The sequence below is a fragment of the Theropithecus gelada genome, chromosome 7b (genome assembly GCF_003255815.1).
Source record: "Theropithecus gelada isolate Dixy chromosome 7b, Tgel_1.0, whole genome shotgun sequence".
NCBI classification, from domain to species: domain Eukaryota; kingdom Metazoa; phylum Chordata; class Mammalia; order Primates; family Cercopithecidae; genus Theropithecus; species Theropithecus gelada.
Window position 1 is genome coordinate 69,088,028 of NC_037675.1, and position 13,999 is coordinate 69,102,026.

The following is a 13,999-nucleotide window of genomic DNA, read 5'->3' on the forward strand; positions in this document are numbered from 1 at the left end:
ATAAATATTTTATGCTCTGAGGAGGATTTGCAGCTACTCAACCCTGCTGTTGTAAATGCGAAAGCAGCCATAGATAATATTTGAACAAATGTGTTCAAATGTTATTGTGTTTACTGTTCAGATGTTACTCTGTTCCAATGACACTCTATTTACAAAAACAAACAGTAGGCTGGATTTGGTCTGTGGGTCATGGTTTGCCAACCTGTGTGCTAGTGAGAAGAAAAGAGAACTCTTAAAAAGATAAAAAGGGCCAGGCACGGTGGCTCATGCGTGTAACCCCAGCACTTTGGGAGGCCTAGGTGGATGGATCACTTGAGGTCAGGAGTTTGAGACCAGCCTGCCCAACATGGTGAAACCCCATCTCTACTGAAAATACAAAAAAATCAGCTGGGCATGGTGGCAGACACCTGTAATCCCAGCTACTTGGGAGGCTGAGGCAGGAGAATCGCTTGAACCTGGGAGGCGGAGGTTTCAGTGAGCTGAGATCATGCCATTTCACTACAGCCTGGGCAACAAGAGCGAGATTCTGTCTCAGGAAAAAACAAAAACAAAAAAAACAAAAAAAAAACCATAGACGGCTGGATGTGGTGGCTCATCCCTGTAATCCCAATACTGGAAGGCCAAGGCGGGAGGATCACTTGAGCCCAGAAGTTCGAGACCACCCTGGGCAACCTAATGAGACCCTGTCTCAACCAAAACTTTAAAAAATAAATAAATTAACAAAAAAAATTTTTTAAAAATAGGCAGTGTCCTGGTGTGTGCCTTTGATCCCAGCTACTCCGGAAGCTCAGGTGGGAGGATTTCTTGAGCCCATCAGGTTGAGGCTGCAGTGAGCTGTGATTGTGCCACTGCACTCCTGCCTGGAAGACAGAGCAAGACCCTATCTCAAAAAAAAAAAAAGAAAAAAAAACGAAAGAGAGAGAGAGAAAGAAAGTTATGTGTATGTAAAAAATCTTCACCTTTTTAAAGCTTTTTTTTTTTAAAGTAATCAAAAAACAGTAAGTCACAGGAATTACCTTGATAAAACATTTAGAAAAATTTTAGGCTAGTTACTAAAAAGTAAAGAAAAAACTTTTGTAATATGATTGTTTTGCTTTATTGGAACTCTATTTAGATAACCTGGAAGACAAACTCAATGAAAAGAATACTTGGATTTAGGCTGGGCACAGTGACTCATGCCTGTAATCCCAGCACTTTGGGAGGCTGAGGTAAGCAGATCATGAGATCAAGAGATCGAGACTATCTTGGCCAACATGGTGAAACCCTGTCTCTACTAAAAGTACAAAAAGCTGGGCTGGTGGCACGCACCTGTAGTCCTAGCTACTTGGGAGGCTGAGGCAGGAGAATCGCTTGAACCCGGGAGGTGGAGGTCACAGTGAGCTGAGATGGTGCCACTGTACTCCAGCCTGAAGACAGAGCAAGAAAAAAAAAAGAATACTTGGATTTAATTAAAATACAGGAAGAGTGTGTCCAGGGTTATGAACATACACTATATTTTTGAGGAAAGTAAACAAGGAAACTTGTATCTTAAGCAAGACAATAAATATATCTTAGTAACAGCATCAAAAGTCCCCTGGTTATAGGGAATCATTTAGATGTATTGAGAAAAGCCAAGACTACAGAATCAAGTTATGTCAGAGGAAAATGGTTTTGTTCCAGACCTGGGAGGCAGAGTTTGCAGTGAGCCGAGATCATGCCACTGCACTCCAGCCTGGGTGACAAAAGCAAAATTTCATCTCAAAAACAAAGAAAAAAGAAAAACCCAAAGATTACAGAAGTTGGCAAAAAGTTTGAAGGAGAGGACTACCATTTCAACCAAGAAAAAGATGCATATTTTTAGGGGTATAAAGAACGAACAACAATGACTCATGACTTGGGAATCGTGTGCAGCGAGGTATAGCACAAGTAGAATTTTTTGAGATATAAATTTGAGAAGTTTTAGAAAAGAAATAGGTTGTAGAATATAAAATCAAAACCTCTTATAATTCACTAGGAGCAAATTTATACTTTAAGACAGTGTTATTTTAATGTAGAGGACCAAAATCTCAATCTTTAGAAACACTTATAACTTCTTTTTGATTATAGCCAACTTAATCGCATACAAATTTTTTAAAATGTTAAAGAACTTTATTATTATTATTTATTATTATTATTATTATTATTTGAGACGGAGTCTCTGTTGCCCAGGCTGGAGTGCAGTGGTACTATCTTGGCTCACTGCAACCTCCACCTTCTGGATTGAAGCGATTCTCCTGCCTCAGCCTCCTGAGTAGCTGGGACTACGGGCATGTGCCACCACGCCCGGCTACTTTTTGTGTTTTTAGTAGAGATGAGGTTTCACTATTTTGGCCATGCTGTTCTTGAACTCCTGACCTTGTGATCTGCCTGTCTCGGCCTCCCAAAGTGCTGGGATTACAGGCATGAGCCACTGCACCAGGCCTATTATAATTTCTATAGACTATTTATGATGTGTTTGAACTTTTGTCTTGTCCTACACTTTCTCTTTTATAATTAACCAGTCATTTTGCTTTAGGAAAATAATTTACCACGTAATAAATTATTATCATGCAGTGGCATGATCAGCTCATCATAACCTCAACTCCTGGGCACAAGCAATCCTTCCTCCTCAGCTTCCTGAGTGGCTAGGACTACAGGCAAGTGCCACCAGGCCAGACTAATTTTCAAATTTTTTGTAGAGACAGTGTCTCACTATGTTGTAGAGACAGTGTCTCACTATGTTGCTTAGGCTGATTTTGAACTCCTGGTCTCAAATGATCCACCTGCCTTGGCCTCCCAAAGCATTAGGATAACAGGCATGAACAACTGTGCCCAGCTTTTAAAAAAATTTAATATATATATATTTTTCAATGGAGATGAGATCTCATTATGTTGCCCAGGCTGGTCTCAAACTCCTGAGCTCAAGTGATTCTCCCACCTTAGCCTCCCAAAGTGCTAGGATTACACATGTGAGCCACCATGCCTGGCCTGTGCTCAGTTTTTAAAGTTTTTTTCTATTAACCATTTTTATAGCCTGTGAATGTCAGATATTCACCTAAGCAAGAACTTTAAAGTTAAATATATGGGTATTTTGTGGATAACTTAGAAGGTTTAGCTGTATTTCTTAAACCAACAATATTAAATTAGTCTTACTTATCAAAAATCACACAAAGATTATTTTGGTTTGGCTGGGTTCATAGTTTTATACCTTTGTGCCAAATCCTGGCACTGTAAAATATTTAATAAGATAAGTATAAATCTGATCGCAAATCTAGGCAAATATGTATGTTGACAATTTTGAAGACATTTTAATATTTATTTTACTAATAATTTTAAAGCCAGTTTATTTATTAAAGAATTACTTAAGTCATGTGAACTTGGAAAACCTTTGGGCTTACTAATTTATGAGTGCTCATTTATTTATAAGTCAATTGGGTATCATGTAGATACAACATATAACATACTACATGTATATATGTAAACACATCTAAACACACATATATATATGCACAAATAGAAATCCTATACCTTTATTTTTTTATTTGTTTTTTGAAACAGGGTCTCACTCTGTTGCCCAAGGTAGAGAGCAGTGGTGTGACCATGGCTCACTGCAGCCTTGACCTCCCAGGCTCAAGTGATCCTCCCACCTCAGCCTCCTGAGTGCCTGAGACTACACATGCATGCCACCAAGCCCAGCTAACTTAAAAAAAAAATTTTTTTTGTAGAGTCAGAGTCTCACTGTATTGCCAGGGCTGGTCTTGAGCTCCTGGGCCCAAGTGATCCTCCTACCTTGGCCTCCCAAAGTGCTGGGACTGCTGGCATGAGTCACCTCACCTGGCCCTTATAGCTTTCATTTTAGAATTTTAGTCATGAGATAGTAATACAAACTTACCAGTTTATAAAAGACAGTTGGATCTGAAGTATTTCTGGAAAAAATTGGGACCTGTTAGTCCACATGGCTAAATTTTATTTGTCCCAATAGGTAATCTAATGAAGGCTATGAGCCAAAGTTTTTGGGTAGTTTGATGGCAGTTTTATTTTAAAAATCTTTTATCCTTTTATTCAGTTTCAAATACGTTTAGAGTTAGATTTTTAATATTAACATTTTAGCTTGAACTGGCTGAATTGTATAAGAAAAACAAAATTTCTAAGTCTTCTTAAGTTAATAATACTACAAACAGTGAGCTTTATCTCAACACAAGTAGGAAAGTCAGTAGTTTCAAAGTAGGCAGAAAAAATATATAGAGGTAGACAGAGAACTTAGAAGATCCTACATGTTAGCTCTATAGTTCTGGGTGGACCACTTGAGTTCTAATCTGTATATTATTTTAAGATGTGCACAACAGTGGGCCATAATATGTATCTAGCTGGAGTCTCAGAAAACCCAGTATGTCTTTTTTTATTTTTCTGAAACAGAGTCTCACCCTGTTGCCCAGGCTGGAGTGCAGTGGCATGATCGCAGCTCATTGCAACCTCTCCCTCCTGGTCTCAAGTGATCCTCCCACCTGAGCCTCCCTAATAGCTGGGACTACAGGTGCATACCACCGTGCCTGGCTAATTTTTACATTTTTTGGGTAGAGATGGGGTTTTGCCATGTTGCCCAGGCTGGTCTCGAACTCCTAGACTCAAGCGTTCTTCCCACCTCGGCGTCCCAAAGTGCTGGGATTACAGGCGTGAGCCACCGTGCTTGGCCTGGCATGTCTTAATGTTTGAGAATCTCATTTTTTAAATATTAATCTCTTGGTTTAGAAAAAAAATGTTGGATTTGTATTTTTATGATCTCAGTAGCTCTATTCTCATTCTGCAGTTGTTTTGGTTGTTCCCCTTGTTTTAAATTTAAATATATTTCTGCCTTTTGAGGGAAGGAAACATGTGTATTGTGAAATTCTAAAAATCTCTGCCTAAGAGGTGTATGGGAGCCAGGAGAACAAACAGAAAGCGCTGAGTTCAGATCACAGGGGTTGAAGGAGGAGGAGCAGCTGGAGGCAAGAAGGAGAAAGCCTCCTAAATCATTAAAATTTACAAATCGTTTCACATATCTTTTTTACCTCTTGAATTGAGGCATTTTTAAAATAATTTTTTTAGAAGTTTGTAGGTGTTATTGGAAGTAAATCTTCCATTCAATTTGTCTGGATCTAAAACCAACTTTTTTTTCAATTGTGTGTGCAAACAAATTATCTTAGGCATTTTCAGAACAGCTCCATTTTGGCTACTGCTGCTTATAACCATCCTGGATTAGGTGGATCTACTACTTATCTAGGCACTCGCAAGTGGAAAGATGGTAAGTATTATACATAAAACTCAGCAGGTGTCTTAGAGGGCACTTCCCATCTAAGCTTTGTGTGAGACAAGTTATGGAGTGGAGTAAGAGTGCCCTCATGAGGGCACTGGAGAGGAATGAGACTGGAAGAGGAAAAAGCTAAGGAAAGATCTCACCCCAAATCACCAGGGAAACAATTTACAGAGCTTCTATTTTACCCTGCCCTAGAATTTAACAAAAACCCTTATCTTGAATTCATAGCAGCAGCTCTTGTTCTGAGACAGTCATTGTACCACGTAGCCAAGGAGGAAACCACCTTTAATAAACCAGAACTTCAACTAAGACAGGAACTTCATTGATTTCAGGAGGAAGTCATCTGTAGCACTCAGCAGGGGCGTCAAAGTCCAGCAACACAATGCATTTTGTGCTGGCACATGCACGAAGGTTGGAAGCAGGTCTAGGTAGTCCAGGGAGGTCACTCTGAAATCATGTCAGTTATGCCATTTTGTTGATGGAAATTAAGGCTGCTGAGGCAGAAATAAATTGATAAAGGTTTATTGGAAGCCAAATGTGAGGATCAATGTGGGAAGACACACTAATAAAGCTGGGTGTATTCCAAAGTTTGTTGTTACAAGTTGGAATGATTTTATAAGAAAGTTTAGGAGAAGGGAGGGGGACTCTTCATACTGGAGTTGCCCTTTTTCATTGAAGGGCACAATACAGAGGTTACAATCATTGGCTACAGATGACAACACACAAGTTCAAATGTCCATGTTTAAGACAATCAGTAACACTTCATGATTCAGAAACAAATAAGTGTCCTTTTCAGTGTCCATAGGTTACATATTAATGTGTACATCAACAGTTTGAGGAACTCTTAATAAGATTTGAGAGACTCATCATAAGATTCTTTACTCAGAAATGGGATGTAAGCCATGAATCATAAGACTTGCCCCAGGTGGGCTAATTTGGAAGACTGCCAAATGTGACCTGCAGGTTATCACAGTTAAATGCAATGTGGGGTCCTGAATTCAATCTTGGACCAGAAATAGGACATTAGTGAGAAAACTGGTGAAATTAGAATAAAGCCATTAGTTTAGTTAGTGGTGGTGTACCAATGTTAATTTCCTGGTTTTGATCATTGTTCTAAGGTTATTTAAAATGTTGACATTTGGGGAAGCTGAGTGAAAAGTATGCGGGAATTTTTTGTATTATTTTTGCAGCTTTTTGTAATATTTCAAAATAAGATGTTTTAAAAAACACATTTGATCAGCCATGATAGAGGAAAGGCTGAATTATCTTTTTATCTTTTTTATTTTCACTACAGAAAATTATATTTAAAAAATAATTTTTATAGGAAGAGGCCCTCAAAAACTGTGCAGCCAAAAATATAAGAAAAAATATCATTAAGTGTGTCAAGCAGTTAATTAATAAAGATATAGCCAGGTGCAGTGGCATGTGCCTATAGTTCCAGTAACTTGGGAGGATGAGGTGGAAGGATCCCTTTAGCCTAGACGCTCTGGGCTTGTAGTGTGTTGTGCCGCCAATCAGCTGTTCACATTAAGTTCAGTATCAATATAGTGACCTCCTGGGAGCGGGGGACCACCAGGTTACCTAAGGAGGAGAGAACTGGCCCAGGTCAGAAACAGAGCAAGTCAAAATACAGGTGCTGATCAGTCACAAGATAGTGCCTATGAACAACCACTGCACTCCAGCCTGGGCAACATAGCAATACATGTCTCTAATTTTAAAAATAAAATAAAAATATGATGTCATTTTCTGAATTTTGTGATATTTGTAGTGTGAACCCAGAAAATTTGTGACAGGTCTCAGTTAATTTACAAAGTTTATTTTGCCAAGGTTGAGGATGTGCCCCCATGACACAACCTTCAGAGGTCCTGACAACATATGTCCAAGGTGGTCAGAGCACAGTTTGGTTTTATACATTCTAGGGAGACATGAGACATCAATCAACATATGTAAAATGAACATCGGTTTGGTCTGGAAAGGCGGGACAACTCGAAGCGGGGAGGGGGCTTCCAGGTCGCAGGAAGGTGAGACACAAACAGCTGCATTCTTTTGAGTTTCTGTTTAGCCTTTTCAAAGGAGGCAATCAGATACGCATTTATCTCAGTGAGCAGAGGGAGGACTTTGAACAGAATGCAAAGCAGGTTTGCCCTAAACAGTTCCTAGCTTGAATTTCCCTTTAGCTTAGTGATTTTGGGGGCCCAAGATCTTTTCCTTTTCCTTTTACATTTTCTCTATCCTTTAAAAAAATTTTCTGGAGAAAGCATTTTAGAAGAAAATGAGTCTCTGGTCCCAGCTTTTGTCTGACCTCTCATGGTTAGGATGTTTTTTTCCTAGACAGGTAGGTTCTAAGTTATTAGGAAAGCTCACTTTTAGAAGGTTGTGAAGTCTCATGTCCTGTGAAGAGAAATTAGGGGGAGGAAGGGATAAAAACAACAGTAAACAAAAGAAAAATCCTGGAAAATTGATATAGGCCATTACTCTGTAGTCCATACATCAGTAGTCAGGTATGAAAGTGGTTTATGTATGTAAATAGATTGCTGTTATTTTCTTCTGAAGTTTAAGCTGTCTAGCTTCAGTTTACAGAGCTTTACAAAAGCACAACTTAGTTGTTAGTGACTCCAAAATAGGAAAAATGGGGAAAAAAGAAGGAAAAAAATTGAAAACATTATTTTGAAGACTAGTAGCCAAGAAAAATTAGAATTCAGTCCAAACTGTAGAAAACAATAAAAATTGCAAAACATTAGGCAAGACTAAAATCTAACGATAGTTGTACTACACTTTTTGAAACAATTTTTTCTCTCTCTAGTTTCCCATCTTTACTAAAGACAAATTATGGTATGTCTTTTTGCTTTATTATACTTGGCCTAATTATTTGTATACAGTGAAGCAAGAATATATATATATACATATATATATACACACTTTTTTTTTTTTTTGAGATGGAGTCTCACTCTGATGCCCAGATTGGACTGCAGTGGCGTGATATCGTCTCACTGCAACTTCTGCCTCCTGAGTTCAAGTGATTCTCCTGCCTCAGACTCCCAAGTAGCTGGGATTACAGGTATGTGCTTTCATACCCAGCTAATTTTTGTATTTTTAGTACAGATGGGATTTCACCATGTTGGCCAGGCTGGTAAGAATAATTATTTTTTACATAGGCTTTTAAATTTGGCTTTGATGAAACTGTGTTCTGTAGAAAGAATCTCAGATAAGACTTCTTTAAAACTGAGCCCAGCCCTCGATTTGTGCCATCAAATACCTATGAATTGAGTTAACCTCTCCTCTTGAGGTTCCAAGGTAAACTTGGGGCTCCTGGGCCTTTCAGAAAATGACATTCTTTACCTACCACAGGTCAGGAACCCTGTACAGGGGCTGTGTAGATAAAGGTGAAGAGGCCAGTTTTTCCAAGGGGCTATCTTGGCTCCCTAAGTCAAGTTTGATTCCAAGGGAAATCACACCATTCCAGTCAAAGTCTTAATAAAATAACCATTTTCTCCAATTTTGTCCTGTTACAAATGAAAACAAATTCTTACTGCACTTATGTAAATAACTGTATTGTTATAAGTAAAAATACTCACAAATAGTTTCCAAATTCTGGGGAAATTATGCAGAGAGAAACAAATATGCTCCAAGTTTTGTTCATGGGAGTATACTTTACTCAATTGCTAAAAGCTGTAAATAGCTTAAAAGAAAAGTTTTCTTGACTCTGAAAAACAAAACATCAGCAACGTTTTAAGCAAAAAGTTAAAAAGATTACTTTAGTCTTCTATCAGTTTAGTTTACACAGTTAACTCCTGTTCTGCTTGATATTTTTGAACACTTCAGCTCTCCATGAGAGTCCTGAAAGTTTTTTCCTCTATTCTAAGGTCACAATCTCCAAAGTTATCAGAAACCTGCATTTAAGAACACCTGTTAGAGTTCTATAGCTGATTATAAAACCACCTTCTAATGAGGACCAAAACAAGACAGTTGTCTGTGGATGATGAAAGGTTTTAGGGCAGCAATAAAGAAACAATTGACAAGGAAATTTGTTATCTCTGTGGCATATGATAATTTAACATGACAATTATAATTATTACTGATAATGTACACTAAGTCATATCAGAATTATAGGAGTTTCCCATGATTTTGGAACACATACCAGTAACATATTTATACAAATACAGCCCAAAGAAAACCAAACACCATTTCATATTTGACTCTGCTTCCTGTATAATTTTTATACCAAATAAGCCAAATATGTCATTTTTGGACTCTAGGGAATCTGTTAATTTTATATATATATATATATATATATATATATATATATATGTATATATTTATATATATATATTTTTTTTTTTTTTTTTTTTTTTTGGAGGTGTAATCTCATTCCGTCACCAGGCTGGAGTGCAGTGGTGCAATCTTGGCTCACAGCAACCTCTTCCCCTCAGGTTCAAGTGATTCTACTGCCTCATCCTCACAAGGAGCTGGGCCTACAGGCACACGCCACCACACCCAGCTAATTTTTGTATTTTTAGTAAAGGCTGGGTTTCACCATGTTGGCCAGGATGGTCTCAATCTTTTGACCTTGTGATCCCCCGGCTTTGGCCTCCCAAAGTGCTGGGATTACAGGCGTGAGCCACTGTGCCAGGTCCAACAATATCTTAAAGGATTAATTAGGTCAGAAAAAGACATAATTTATCATTTAAGTTTGGAAAGTTTGTCAAATATCAAAAATTTAAAACACTTGAACTAACAAAATAGAATTAATAGGCAATTGTGAAATAAGTTATTCACTTAACCAAAGTGATAACTCAAGGATTTCCAAAAAAAAAGGTGAAAACCTTCATTCTTTGAGAGAGGAGACTTAATTTTCCAAACAATAAGCCATAATAAGAACAGCATGAAGTCAATTAAATTCATTTTTCAAAATTTTATAATCTATAACATTTTAATCTTGACCATAAGATATAACTTTCATAAGCCTTTCATAACCTTTATAACCTTTAGGAGTTGGTTAATGCTTCAAGAAAACCTTGTTAATGTGACACAGAGGCCCATATGCTGGTCTTGCATCAGTATGCCTTTGACATTAATGACTAACATGTAGAGAAACATAACTTATTTTATCTCTTAAAATTGGCCCTCACAATCTCACATGCCCATCTCTTCCATGATAGTCCCTGGGCGTTGAGGAGTTTAATAGCTTTAATTTCTGGCCCTGTGTTTCAGGAATGCAGTTTATTTTGATTGGCGTCTTCTACCAGGCCTGAAGATGGGGCTTTAATGGCTGTCAGTGTTTAAAAAATTAGCAGGATTTGGGGTCCTTTTTAGGCCAAGGTGTCAAAGCCCTGTAACTCAGTGTCACAAGTGCTTTAAAAGAGCATAAAGAGTATGAAAGGAAAATACCTTGAGCCCCAAAATCACTAAGGAAATCTCAAGCTGGAGACTGCTTAGGGCAAACCTGCCTTCCATTCCGTTCAAAGTCACTCCTCTGCTCACTGAGATAGATACATATCTGATTTGCCTCCTTTGGAAAGGCTAATCAGAAACTCAAAAGAATGTAACCGTTTGTTTATCACCTATTTATGACCTGGATGCTCCCTCCCCACTTTGAGTCTTCCTGCCTTTGTTTTAAGTTTTTCCACCTTTCCAGAGTGAACCAATGTACTTCTTACATATATTGATAGATGTCTCATGTCTCCTTAAATGTATAAAACCAAGTGGTGCCCTGACTACTTTGGGCACATGTCATCAGGACTTCCTGAGGCTGTGTCATAGGCGTGTCCTCAACCTTGGCAAAATAAACTTTCTAAATTAACTGAGACCTGTCTGAGATTTTCTGGGTTCACAAGAGAGATACACGGATGTAATAAACTTAACTTTAAAAAAGTTTTAATATTTTTTCTAAGCAAACCAAACTTAATATGACAACTTGATCATATAAAAGTTTTTGGTTTTGTTTGTTTTATAAATCCTCTTATGGTGACTTACATAGACCGTTTGTGACATGCTTGGACTTTCCAGTTTGTCCTGAACATCCCACCTTCTTAAATAACCAGTCATTTTACTCTAGGACTAAATTTACCATACAATATTCTTTTTCATATGAAATTATTTCTCTTTAAACTTTCTTAACAAAAAAAAAAACCTCTTTTTTTTTTTTTTTTTTTTTTTTTTTGAGACGGAGTTTCGCTCTATCGCCCAGGCTGGAGTGCAGTGGCCAGATCTTAGCTCACTGCAAGCTCTGCCTCCCAGGTTCACGCCATTCTCCTGCCTCAGCCTCCCAAGTAGCTGGGACTACAGGCGCCCGTCACCACGCCCGGCTAGTTTTTTTTTTTTGTACTTTTTAGTAGAGACGGGGTTTCACCATATTAACCAGGATGGTCTCGATCTCCTGACCTCGTGATCTGCCCGTCTCGGCCTCCCAAAGTGCTGGGATTACAGGCTTGAGCCACCGCGCCCGGCCACCTCTTTATTTTTATAACTTTCTTTACATATCTTTTATTTCCTGGTTCCTTTTACCTTGTTTTATACATGGTCTTTAAATAAGCTTTGAATTAGACAAAAATTCTTCACTTTTTTTAAACGACACACTTTTTTTTAGAAAGAATGTTTTCCTACAAATATATTTTTATTGGAAAATATCCAAATAATGAAATATCTATTATTTAATTTAATATAACTTTAGATTCTAAATTATGATGAATGTGTCTACAAGTATTTATTCTATTACATTTACCTAATTATTTTAATTGTTTACCTAGATTATTTATGAAAATTGTGATAGTCATCATTTAAAGTTATGGAACCACCATTGAAAAATTATAACTGAGACAGTGAAAAAGATTTAACTTAACTGACCCCATCTTGCTTTTAACTTTCAAGCTGTCCTTGTTCATTCCTGGGCATAGGCCAAATAAACTTTGGGAGGAACTTAGTTTATAGTTTAGCTTTGAAACAAAGATGATAACAAACCTTACTTCCTGTGGACTAGACCGCCTAAAGCCACAAAATTAAAGTTATGGTAATCTTACTAAATTTAAGATGTAGCTATTTTTATTAAACCAATATCAATGTCTTATTTATTAAAGATTACACAAGCAGAGATAATTCTGTTTTGGTCTGGGTTTATAGTTTTCTAATCCCTATGCCAAATTTTGACATCTTATAGTATTTGGCAGGGATAAGTATGAAATTGCTTGATTAATAAATGCAAACAAAAATGTATGCTGGCAATTCTTAAGACATTTCTAATATTACTTTACCAATAATTTTAAAGCTAGCTTATTTATTACATATTTTACTTAAGTTATATAAACTTGAAAAAGCTTTTGACTAGTCTTCCTTTTTCTGATAAAGTATTTGACTATTTAAGTGCTTTTATTTTTCTTTAAGCCAGCTAATTAGAGCTCTTTTATACATTTTCAGTAGTGAAACATCGTGTACACAACACATAAATGCATTGACATATTAGTCATGCCAATAGAAGTACATCTTATAGATTCATAAAGACATTTTCTCTTTCCTGTCTTAGACTTTCAGATTCTTGATAACCTGTTTCACAACCCTAGGCAGTTGTCAGCTAAATAGCCTTAAATTTTCATATTAAAGGAAACAACTCAGGTGAAAAATCAAATAGCAAAATATACACCATTAGGTACAAAGAGAAAAAGTCTGATGGTGCTAGAGGGATATTAAAGATGGATGTCAAATCAAACATAAAAATATAGAAAACTATCATAAGATTATGTACAGAGATAAATTTTATTTAGATAAGGACTACCTATCTTTTTTTTTTCTTTTTTTGAGATGGAGTTTTGCTCTTGTTGCCCAGGCTGGAGTGCAATGCTGCGATCTAGGGTCACTGCAACCTCCTTCTCCCAGGTTCAAGTGATTGTCATGCCTCAGCCTCCTGAGTAGCTGGGATTACAGACATGTGCCACCATGCCCAGCTAATTTTTGTATTTTTAGTAGAGACAGGGTTTCATCATGTTGCCCAGGCTGGTCTTGAACTCCTAACCTCATGTGATCCACACACCTTGGCCTCCCAAAGTGCTGGGATTACAGGCATGAACTACCGCACCCGGCCTGGGTCTACCTGTCTTTTAACTGGATCTCTGAGCTCTGGGAGGAGCCCACACTGAATTCTGGGTCTCCAAAAAGGGAGAATTATTTTGAGGTTAAATCATGTGATGCTTTTGTAGTGCACTTAAAATGTTTTTTTTTGTTTGTTTGTTTTGTTTTTGTTTTTTAATAAAGACATTTCCAAGTGTCTAAACTACAGTCTTCCTTAAAAATTCCAGAGCGCCCTCTGTTGCAATGACTATTAATGAAGAAAACAGAATTCAGTCAACTGAGAAGAAAAAAACTTTTGCAAAAAAAAAAAAAAAAAAAAGAACAAAGTCCTGGGAGAGAAAAGAAAACAAAAACAAAAACATGAAGGCTTTTTAAATACAAACACATCCTGGATGTTAACTTTTAATTAAGCTGACTTTTAACCATTGAGCTCCTTTTAAAAAATCTTTTAAAATCTCATTACTATATTTCATCTAGGACAAATTGCTGCTATTTCAGAAGTACCAAGTATTAGACCAGAAAGGGTTTGATTTAGGAACCAAACCTAGGCTGTTGTGTGGTAGGGAAAAAAAGAAGGCAGAACTTTAGCTATTGAACTTCAGGGTGGGGTGACAGCATTGCTTTCAGTTGGCCTGGCTAGCAAAAAGGTGG

General features: G+C 37.3%; 1 protein-coding gene across 1 annotated transcript in view; it reads left to right on the top strand.

Annotated features, from left to right (window-relative positions):
* Positions 1-2,604: 2,604 nt before the first annotated feature.
* RDH12 (retinol dehydrogenase 12) overlaps positions 2,605-13,999 on the top strand; it is a 34,100-nt gene continuing 22,705 nt past the window's right edge. The window contains exon 1 of the mRNA XM_025392219.1: positions 2,605-2,654. The gene's annotated coding sequence lies outside the window, so the exon portion shown is untranslated. The remainder of the gene's footprint in view (positions 2,655-13,999) is intronic.